The sequence below is a fragment of the Cygnus olor genome, chromosome 9, assembly GCF_009769625.2.
Source record: "Cygnus olor isolate bCygOlo1 chromosome 9, bCygOlo1.pri.v2, whole genome shotgun sequence".
NCBI classification, from domain to species: Eukaryota; Metazoa; Chordata; class Aves; order Anseriformes; family Anatidae; genus Cygnus; species Cygnus olor.
The window spans coordinates 22,313,741-22,325,796 of NC_049177.1; positions in this window are offsets into that span (position 1 = coordinate 22,313,741).

Consider the following 12,056-nt stretch of genomic DNA (forward strand, 5'->3'; position numbering starts at 1 on the left):
ACGATGCATCCTCTGCATCTAAGGCATTACTGTGAAAGTCCTGGAAAGTGCTCACAGACTGGATCAGCCCTGCATTCCAATGTCTTTCCACTTTACTTGTGCCACAAGGTCAGGTCCAACGGGTGAGTGAGAAGAGAGCATGGTGGTAGGCATCCCCATCCTGCTCTGAAATCTCTCCAGGACTGGCCTTTCCAACATGCACCTTTCTAGGGCACAAGGCAATGTTGGTGACTCCAGCTTTTTGCCATGATCCCCTGGAGTCCTGGCCCACCCTGAAGAGAAAGAGTGATGCCAAAGCAAATAGCCCCACATTCAAAGCAGAGCTGAGCTGCTGACACAAGGACTTCCCAATAGAGACTGTTCCTGGATCACCACACCACCTCCAGGGACTGAATTTGGGAAGTGCCCTGGTGAAGTCAGTGGTGGTTTGTATTATGCAGCCATTTGAAGGAGGCATTTGGGAGAAAGAACAGAAATTGTTTGCTCTACATTTCTGAAACTGTGTGCTAGTTAGACTTGAGGATGTTTTTGACAAAAGATTGCACAGTGGAACTATTCCAATAAAGAAATCTGTATCGCTATTATTACTCTCCTAATGAACGTGTTAGCAGGACTTAAGGTAAGATTACACCTTCCACTATTGTTACTTCAACTACTATTTCTACCCAGTCTATAAATGCTGTTTTTTTGGGAGAGTTAAGAGACTTTCATAGGAAATAAATATAATTATCCTCATTTTACTGTTGTAGAAACAGAGACAGACAGAAAAGACTTCAGATCTTCCTGAGATCTTGGTCTGTGAAATGTCCCTACTGGAAAACCACGATGGTCAGAAAAAATGATACAGGATCTAAGAAAGCTTCAACTGTTTTATAGTAACATTTACGCACATCAAAACATTTCATCTCAGGCAGCTGACATGGCAGGTAGCTGCTAATTAAAATCTGGTGTGCTGTGGCTACTGTCTTTACAATTCTGGCCAGCATATGTTCTATTTCTCTCTCTCTTTTTTTTTTTTTTTTTAGTTTCTTAGCTCATCTGATGCTATTTTCAAAATGCAAGTTTATATTAAAGACTGAGTTTAATAAGCTTGTACAATATAAAGAGAGATTATAATTTATTATTTAAAAAGTTTCCTAACAAGATGTCTACAAGAAACATGACCCAAACCACACTGCCTTGTAATAATACCTCTTAAAAATTCCTGACCTCCCACTAAACACTCCTGCAGACTTCCCCAGCTCAGTCCTCACTGAATATCTCATATATGTCCCCTATAACATTACACAGGAGGAAATGAAACAGGAAAGTCATCAGCTCAGACAGACACAAAAAATGCTTCCAGGTCGGTCTGCTATCTGCCAGCCACCTTTCTGACCGTGGCTCAAGCAACCCGAGACAGAGCAACCTGCACATTTGCAATATATCAGAACCCTTCTTATTAGTTGGGGTAGTGGCCAAAAGCTGGCGGCGTGATGGCCTGCAGGCAACCTGCAGAGCCATGGCGAGGATGGTTGGAGGCCACTCCAGCCTGATAGCACAAAGGCCAGAGGAGCTGTGGGTGCTCGGCCTGCAAGCACGGGGCACTGGGCAGGGCACAGTGCTGGTGAGTGTCATGTTCTGGTGTGATCATGCCCTGAGTGTTCATTCTGAGAAACAAACAAACAAACAAACAAACAAAAACACTATTTTAGGGTGATTCTTCTTGTCAGTTATCTACTGCCTGTGGGTGTGCTGCTGACTGCTGGGTGGTGATGCCTTATGCAGAACCCTGAATCACAAAACAGTTGAGGTTGGAAGGGACCTTTGGAGGGTCTCTGGTCCAAACCCCTCTGCTCAAGCCAGGACACCCACAGCATGTTGCCTAGGACTGTGTCTAGATGGCTTTTGAAGATCTTGAGGGAAGGAGACTCCACAACCTCTCTGGGAACCCTGTACCTGAGCTTGGTTACCTGCACACTAAAGAAGTGTTTCCTGATGTTCAGCCACAACCTCTTGTGTTTCAGTTTGGACCCATTCCCTCTTGTCCTGTCACTGGGCACTGTTGAAAAGAATCAGAGAGTAGAATCGTAGAATGGTTTGGGTTGGAAGGGACCTTAAAGATCATCCGACTCCAACCCCTCTGCCATGGTTAGGGTTGTCTTCCATTAGATCAGGCTGCCCAAAGCCCCATCCAGCCTGGCCTTGAACACTTCCAGGGATGGGGCATTCACAACTTCTCTGGGCAACATATGCCAGTGCTTCAACACCAAGGATACAGAAAAGAGCCTGGCTCTGTCTTTTTTGCACCCTCCCTTCAGGTATTTGTACACATTGATGAGATCCCATTTGAGCCTTTTCCTGGGGAAAGCTACTGCCATGCGAAAAAAAAAAAAATCAAACTCTGAGTCTCCTGGGCCCAGACAGGACTTTATGTACCCTTTATTGAGCTAAGACAAACAAAAAGTTGCTTTGTGCAATATGTACAGTTGTGAGAAGCACCAGTATAAACATGAGGCCCAGGTTCCCTGTAACAGGTTTGTGACATGTTAGGCTGAGGGCTGCTGTCTCTCCTCCAAGGGTTTCCTCAGCTTCTGCTGCCGTTTCCTCATTCCCCCTCTCTCCCAGGTGTAACAGGAGCCTCCTCTCATCACATTATACTGCCCCGCAGGGGTTCAGCTGTGGTACATATCACCAGCACTACCAGGCCTTGTTTTCCAGCCTGCACACAGCCCCCTGCAGGCCCCAAGGCTGCTGCTGGTAGAGCCAGAGCCACGGCCTGCTTGGCATCGAGGCACATTGCGATCAAGTCGCATACAGGGCTGGCCTATTGTCTTTGCAAATCTATTTGCCAGTTAGCACATTGTTCTCTCGTTCTACCCTGTCCTCCTGCACTTCACCCGCCGGCCACAGCCCACACTGCCCTGACTGAGGGCCATGCCGTGGCTCGTGTGCACGGAGCTGGAACTGGGCGAGATCTGATGGGGCGATAGAGGCCTGAACAATGCTGGCACTCGGGGTGCCCCGCTGGGAGGCCAGCCCGGCCTCACAGGGCAAATGTTCCTGGCCTCCGGTACACACAGCTGGCTGCGGCACACCACGACTGCGCCGCTGTGCACAGGCAATCAAGTGCTGGTGATTTGTGGCCTACCGAGTCTCTCATGTGTTGTATCCTCCCATCTCGTCCACGTGGGCCTCTTGTTTGCTAAAAAGGACTTGCTTTTCTAGCTAGAGAAGAGCTTTTTTTGTTTTCTCTCTCTTCCTTCCTTCCACCCTTCCATCTTTCCTTCCTTCCACCCTTCCTTCCTACCACACTTCCACCCTGCCTGCCTTCCTTTCTTCTTTTCTGTTCTTTCTGGTTTTGTAACCTTAGCAGTGTTACTGTAAGAGCTTTTGTGTAGTTCATCCCACAATATGCCAACAGCCATTCATGATCACTAATAGGCAAAACTACTCTGGGATTTTTAAAGCTTTTAACAAGACTGTGTCTAGACTAGTATTTAGTGGCAATACAGTTAAATCATACTAAAAAAAAAAAAAAAAAAGAGAGAGAGAGAGAGATGAAATTATTTTAATTACTTCTGGAGCCACTTCACCTCTTTAGAGGTGAGGACGTGATGTGATTTCAGTCAGTGCAAGTCAGGTGTTACTGACTCTGCAGCAGTGTAAAGGTGAAAAGGATCACAGTGTCAGTCTATAGGCCTACCTACAGTTTAATCTATGATACACCTATATTTGCAATAAAGTAGGTGTTTTGGTTTTTTTTGTTTGTTTGTGGTTTTTTTGTTTGTTTGTTTTGTTTTTGTGCTACAACATTTTCCAAAGCAGTACCACAGCACCGCACAGTGACTCAGGACCTCATGTGACATGGCCAAGGTGCAGACACCAGGTGTAGAGTTTCCCAAGGACGTGTGGATGTGTTTTCCCTGCCTGCTCTCCGTGGGCATCTCCTCCCCTCAAGTACCACCCTGCCCACTGACAGCAGGGACTGGAGGCCAACCATGGCTTTGCTGAAGGCAGATGCCAATGGGTTCACACCAGGCATTTGATATGGCACCAACTCAGGACTGTTTCACCTCTGAAATGGGCTCAGGATCTCCAGCCCACAATGGGATAGGGCTGCTCCTGATGTCTTTCCACCATATTGTCCCATTTATCGTTTCCGCTTTATGCTGGGATGGATGGGGGGTTGCTTTGCTCCTTGGGCTTTCGTAGCCCTCCACATCAGATGCATCTCCAACACCTAATACTCTTTCTCTAGATAATTAAACCTTCATTTGTTGCTTCCTTGCAACTCCAGATTTTAAAACTATACATTTTTTTCTGTTAGGTTAGGATCTGTTCCAACTTCCAATCCCCAATTTAGATTACATGCTCAGAAACTAACTCCAAACATTTACTGCGTTTGAAGGTCACAGTGCTATTGATTGATTTCCAGTTATAATGTATGTTGTCCTAACATGAGTTAAAAACATTCTGGGCTAAATCCAAAAATGCTGGGATCAAAGCATCTGGACTTGTTGCTTTCATGTTTGGCACATAAAGGGGCTGGCAGTCACCAATGTGGTCTTGGCTGGGCTATAGTTGTTTTCATTCTCTGATGTGAAACAGTTGGGAATCACAGACCCTCCAACAGTTATAGTGGACTAAATAAAAATTGGCTTAATAACCTGCCAAGCATTTGAAAGTGCCAGTCTCCACAGTTTTTCACAACTTATTGACTATGGCATGTTTTTCTTTTCATTTCTCTCTTACTTTTTTTTTTTTCTTTCCTCGCTTTTTTTTTAAAGAAAGAATTTTCTATAAAATTGGACTTTTTAAGTTGGGCATTTGAAATAGGTAAACTCTTCATCTCATCAGACTCAATTTATCATCTTTGATCTGACTTCACTCATTCCTTTGGCTGCTCCATCTGATTTTTTAATTTTTGGAAAAAAAAAAATAAAAACATTTTTCCTATTTAACTTATCACATAGGAAAATAAACAAGGCCCATTTTCTTGGCTAGCCTGCCTTAAAGATATCCCAGCACTGCATCTGCACATCAGATTTTCACTTTCAAATTCACTTTAAACAGATTATTCCTAAAGTTTTTTATTAGTTTCCCTAAAAGTCTTCTATTTATATTTGCTGTTTATAAAATAGCATCCAGAGGCCATTGTGCAATGTGCTGCACATAGTCAAAAGCCATCAAGCTCTCAAGACAAACAATGGAAATACTTTGCAGATGGGAGCTGTTTTACAGATGGTGTACGGGGGCAGGAGAGACGCGAAGGTTGGAGAGAGAAAGAAATATGGATGTTGGCCATGGTTGTGAAAGACGCCAGTGGCAGAGCCAGGCACTTAACCCACGTTCCCATCCAATTGCTTCCCCATAAATTAATTTTTCTCTTATCCTTCTAGAAGACATATTATAATTTTCAGGTCATTCCCTCATGTTCCTAAAAAAAAAAATAAAACCAAAATAAAAGTACTCACGACAGTTTGCAAAATCTAATTATTGTTACATTTCACACATTTTTCAGTCATTTTGGCTAATTTCAAGGAACTTCACATTGGCTTCGAGAGTGATGCTTTGGCGCAGACGCAGCAGCTGCCTGATGCGAGGCGAGGCTGTCACCAGTGACACACTGGGGCAGTGCCAGCAAGGTCAATACCTCCAAAATGAAAGAGCTGCTCCCGTTATTTCCAGCTGGGCAATGGCATTTTGTTGCACATTAGGTTGGGCTTTACGCTCAGACAAGTTTTAGTGTAGCCTATCGGTCAGGGAGAGCAATGCTACCCCACTCACTCCCTACTCTTGACAGCTAATCCACAGGAAAGGTGGATTTATTATGGCCCCATCAGAGGTGCAGCCTTGCACAATACCTCAGTGTTAGGATTGATGCGATAAATGTTCTTTGCTCAGTCCCTGCATGGCAGCCTTTGCACCAGGCTGTGGACTTTCAGCAAACATCTTCTGAAGGACCGTGCTCTGCAAAATCCCCCTCAGCCGCCCACCACCCAGCCATGATTCCTTGAATTCATGCAATCAGTATCACAGGAAAAAAGAGGCAAAAAAGGACTGCCCAGGCCTTAACCTCTGAATGAGGAGCCGGGATCTGCCCAAGGTTGAGCGGTGATTAAAAGTTATCACCCCCTCGTGGCACGAGGGCTGCCGTAGGTATAGCTACCAGCTAGCAAACAGCTTTACAGAGCCCATAATTCACCCTCGCCATTCCCCGCGTTTCCTATCTCATAGGAATTCAGGTCTGGGCATGCAAAAAAAGGAGCTTGTTGCTGCAGTGTTGAACAGACCGACTTCCCATAGCCATCCCGGGGCCTTCTTTTCATACAGTCTCCTTGCAATTTATTTTCTCATTTGTGCTGCCCATATTCAGGGGCACCCAGTTACCTTTGGGAGCAAACTCCCCACCTCCTGCATCCAGCAGAGCTGCGGTCAGTGCCCTAAGTATCCTAAATTTTGCTCTTTCTAGAGCAAACTGTCTTATTTTTAAGCACCTCATTTTCAACCTCTCTGTGAAGCTTCCAATCAGTTCTGGGACGGTAATACTTGGATTGAAGAGAGAAAACAGCTAAAAGTAATGTTTTAGAGACATACAGGACATGAGGGATGAAGTGTGTAAGTAAAGAGATGATTTCAGTTCTGGCACCTTTGGCAGTGCTAAATATCTCCTTGAGACTCATAATAATGAAAAAAAAATGAATCTACTGCTAAGAAAACTGACGCTCAGCACAAAAACCATATTTACTATTAATGTATAGTCTAGAGACATTTAAAAGTAAGATTATTTTATAGTAAAATGAATATAAATTTGGCCTGTAAAGGACTTTAAGGCCTTTTTTGTGTTCAGGTGAAACATTATCAATTGGTGCTGTGTGTGGCTGTATTTATACGTTTTGCTTTTCATATTGCCATTAGAAAACCCCACGCACATTCTTTCCATGTAAAATAATTTTCTTAAATAACTTAGTCCAACGGTTACACCTAGTCTGAGTATCAACATATTATTTTTTTTTAATGTTTTGATTATAAGTGAGTAAATGAGCATATGTGCAATTATATTTTGGGTGCAATAGCTTTAGCCGCCACATTTTGGCATTTTATTTTATTAGCTAAAAGCTCACATATGGTTTCCATGTTTCCAATCTGGTTTTAAGGATGCAATAGCTGAATTAAACAATGTTTCTCCTCACTCCAATTCCCTTAGATATACTTAAAAAGTCCATTCAGATTATAAAAAAAGTAAATTAAGGTTTATAATATTCAGAAGGTGGCCCATGGTAGTGACTAGTACAGACCTATCTTGTAAGTGCCCTCACACCCTGCACAAACTGTTAAAAGATGTCTCACAGTTTAAAATATTACGATCCTGTGGGGCAGAGTCATGCCCAAATGCCAAAATATTTCTTTTATGAAGAATGATGCTGTTATATCGGTGCAGGCGCCACCAGGTAACGGGTCACCCTGTGAGGCCACTGGGACTTGCAGGTCCTCCATCTCCTCCTGATGTTGGACTGGGGGCACTGGGGAGGGCTTTGACAGCTACAGGACCGAACTATCAAGCTTCGTAAGCTGGAAGAGAATTGAAGAGAAAAGATGCTTGTTTTTATGAGATGGACATGATAGCTGTCTCCGAACACACAAAATGTGGTTATGAGAAGAACATTGATCAACTTCGTATCCCATGGGGAAAGAAATCGCTCATGTTTGCAGCAGAGGTGCTGTGGTTTAGATGTTAGGCAAAGCTTCCTAACTGCAAAGGTCAGGAAGCACTTAATGAAAGGAATGAAGTTAGTGAATCCCTTGAGAAGAGGTTTTCAATAACAGTGAAGGCATACACATGTCAGGGATGGTCTTGGCATCCACACAGCAGACTGACTATGTGACCTCCCCAAGTCCCAGCCAACCTCACATTTCTGTGAGCTCATGAAAATGCATCTAGCATGTCTGGAAGCACAGGAGAGCAGGACTTCTCTACTGTGTTGATGCAAATCTAGTCAGATTCAGGATAATGCTCTTCTACATCCCTCTTCGTGCTACCAACGTCCAACTCCCATGGTCCCTTTTCTGGGCTTCCTAGTTCACTTTGGTCAACAGGTTTCTGCTGAGGTGGAACAGGTTCAACATAAGGTGACAAGAATTCCCTCCTGCTAAACACTTGTGTTTGCAGCTGACAGTAGCTGTGACACCTGGGGCTTTTTCAGAGCGACCTTCTGAGCACGGCTGGGTTGTTTGGTGTGAGATGTTCAGGGACTGAAGTGCTGTGATCCAATCTGTGTCACATCTCACAGGCATAAGAAAAAACAAATAAGTAGATACTGAGCCCAAACTTCTACCAGTTATCATTGCAGGATGGGAAAATGGTCTCCTCTGTCAGTACTTCCCTGAGTTTTTATTGACCAGTAAGTAGTCTGACTGAGTAAAGCCAAAGCATCAGAATTACAGACTTATTTTACAGAATCTTCAACTTTCCAACTAAATCTATCCTAATTCAGCAAAACATGCAAGTTTGAACATAAATCACATACTTAGGTACACTTAAGTATGGGATTCAGCCGTTTGCTGAGTAGGGTCCCTACGTTACTAAGTCATTGGCTGCTAGTCTTGGCTCTTTTTTCAGCTAAATCGAAATGGGAAAAGGTTTCCACACTGGGATGAAGCCAAGATCTTCAAGTTTCTTTCTCTCTCTTCCTTTTCCCTCCCTCTTGTCTCTCTCTCTCTCCCTCCACCCTCCAACTGAACAAGATAGATGCTTGACAACTGTTTCTATCTTGCTATTAGCCTGGAATTTAGGTCTTTGGGTGTGGGAAATTGAAGACCAAATCTCTGCTCAGATGCGTTCAGTTTAGGGTTGTAATCCCAGTTCTTGCTTATTTGAGCTACGCTGACCACGGTGCTATGTAAAGCAGCAGCATCCTTCTGATTTGGGTAAATCATGGGCTGAAGAGACCTAGCGAGTGGAAGGTATGCTCTGTGCTAATCTGATCCCTCACAGAGCTTTGCTGTTGACAACTGAAGATTTTCTAAAATTGTATTTTAATTAAAGCTTCCTAACGAACTCTAAAGATTCAACTGATATTTTAAAGGGTGGCCAATGTTTTTCAGTTCTTCAGATATCAAACTCCCATAACTTTGCTTGAAGACATGGAGAAGAAGGTGACCTCAGCTTTTCTGAAAATCAGAGCTTTACGTTTCATGTTTGCGAACAGAATTACTGTCTGCAATCGGTTTTAAAAATGCAGACCTGGAAGACTTTCCTTCTCAGTACCAGCGAAATGAAATAATAAAAGCATTAAGAGCTTGGAGAACAAGTGAATATTGTGCTGAAAATTCCGTGTAGTGCCTGGAATGGTCCACATGGACATGCAATCTGCAAGATCAAGAGATGCTTCATCCCTTCTGCTGACACTTGAAAAAACCATTACAAGGCTTAAGGAGGAAAACAAAGTAATGGAAACATCCGCTTAAAAGGAACGTTTCCAATCACTGGTACTCCATTCATTATATGCCTGAGTGGTTCCAGAGACAACAGAAAACTATGCATTGTTGCAATGCCAAGAACAAGCGAGGCAATACGGATGTTGTGTTGCTTCTCACTCATGGCAATCTGAATGCTGTCATGCCCTCCCCATCCTGCCCAGCTGAAGTCATCAGCCAGGAGGTTAGTGCCGTGGTCTCACTTGTGCCCAAGCGTGCGGTGCCGAGCAGGGGGTGGTGGTGGGGTTTCGGGACCCTTCCAGCCAGACGCAGGTTGGGTTGCAGAGCTGGCACTGGAGCTGCAGCTGCCTGACAGCAACATAAGGCATTTGCTCCAGAGCAGGCAGACACTGGGCAGGATTTCTGCCTGATGCGTTGTCAAGCTAAAAAGCTTTTATGGGAGGCAGGGCTTTTTATGGGAGGTAAAAACACAGCAGTCATTTAATTAACAATACCTCAAAGTCTTTCCTGTAGAGAACTGCATTGCTGAAGTTTTCCCAGACCCACTGTGATAACCTTGTTAAGTTTTGGACAATATTATTTAATCTTTGCTCTGTAAGCCAGACTTTGGATGTTTCCCCAGCGTCACTGTAGCATGGCAGTTGCCTACATTACAGCACAGCCTCTCCAGCATGGCGGCTATTTGAAAATGTCACCATATGTTACAGATAGCTCAAGTGCACTTTCGAAAACCTACTCTCAAGGCCCAGTAAGACCCACAACAATGTAGCGCCCTGGCCTTTTTCACAAAGTGAAGCAGCAGCTCTTAATGAGAACTTGCTTCCAACCCACATATCAGAGGGGAGGGTGCTCTGTTTCTAATTAGTACCCAGGGGACTTCTGCTCCAACTACCCTCTGCTTCACCAGACGAGGCAGAAAAAACTCCACCTTGCCCAATATTACCTGCTTTGAGTTCAGCGGGCCAAAGGACCATAACCAGGAGTAGGACATCGGTTGCCACAACCTGGTATAAAGTCTACCTCTGTCCACCGGCGTCATCGACTTCTGTTGAGTTTGGATCAAGCCAGAATGGGTTAAGAAATGGGTACGTGTGGTGAAACTGTGTAACTTTTTTTTTTTTTTTTTTGGCTCTACATATAGTCTAAATTAATGATCTTGGCTGATACATGCCTTTTTTTGATCTTTTCTTTTTGGCATCTTGTAAGTTAAGCTTACCCAAAACTTTATGAAAAGAATACATATCCACTTAATGCCAATCGGCGAAGATTAGCATTTGCAAAGCCTATTTTTTCGTGCTATTTTGCATCTTGGTGCAGTTTTCTAGATCTCTTAAATGTAAAAACAAACAAACATCCATACATCTGGGACCAGACTTTCAAGTGGAGCTCAGGGCCAGCTTTTTTTCCTTTCCTGAGTGCTCAGCACCCACAGCAGGGCCAAATTTTAAAGCCAGTTCAGCTAAACCGGGGCCAGGTTTCCCCAGAAACATGGAGAAGCAGAGGCTGCCATTGAGACAAATATGCACAGATTCATCGTTTAACTCATCCTCCCACCCAGGAATGATAAAATGACACAGTCCTACAGCAGTAATAATATCAGCTATTGATAACGACAGCTACGACCCTACGATGGACGCCTGAACAGCTGGGAGGAATGTTGGCCATGGAGGGCGATTGCTCAAGTCCCCAGTGAAGACCTGAGTGTTTGCTTATGTTCTCGCTTGGCAAGATACAGTGCTATCAAGATGCTATTTAGTGTTTGAGCAAGAGTATCATTTCTGACATGCCACTGATTCCTTGAAACATAAGAAAGCCATTGGGAAGGGAGATATGCCGTTGGTAACTGCTCTTCCTTGCCGATTTACTGGGCCTAAGCCTGATTTATGAAGTGCAGCGCTGGACAGGATGTTGCCAGTTGAGGTTGTATATAGTACGTCAGCTGCAGAATTTACAGATGACCTATGTCCTGTAGGGAAATGGCTCTGCACTGGATAGAAGATGATCTGAGCAGGTGTTTTCCATCTACAGCTTCTATGGCGAATTGAGTCTTTCAGTCTGAGGACTGCCAAGTGCACGTTTAATTGGAGGCGAGATAGTTGGGTGAACAAAGCAGGGAAGTCCTGCCACTAGTCATACAAACAGTCCGATTAATTTCTTTCTGCTATAATCCCTCCTGTTTTGCCTTTCCTTCCCACAAACATGCAAGTGACCCAAATTCATGGAAAAGCATTTCCACTGTCACATGCAAAAGAGTTACTGAAAATAGTTTTTGCATTTAAAAATTCTTGTGCTGGTAATCACGGGACAAAAACACCAGGTGCCTGGTAAGCTGCACAATCAGATGTTGGGCACCTGAACAACATCCGAATATCAAACCTGGGAGCAGCAAACAGTCACATGAAAAAATATTTTTTAGAAATCAGTTAGGAAAACGTAATCTTACGGAATAATGATTACCTAGATCATTTGCCTTGTAAGGAATATTATGTGGCATATTAGAAACAACATTAATTGTGTTACTGTTTTGCATACTATGGCTTTTTTTCTTTAAGACTTTTTTTTTTCTTCTAGCATTATAAAGCAAAAACACCACTTATTTGCTCACTGTTTGTAACACTCTGCAACTTTAAAAATTC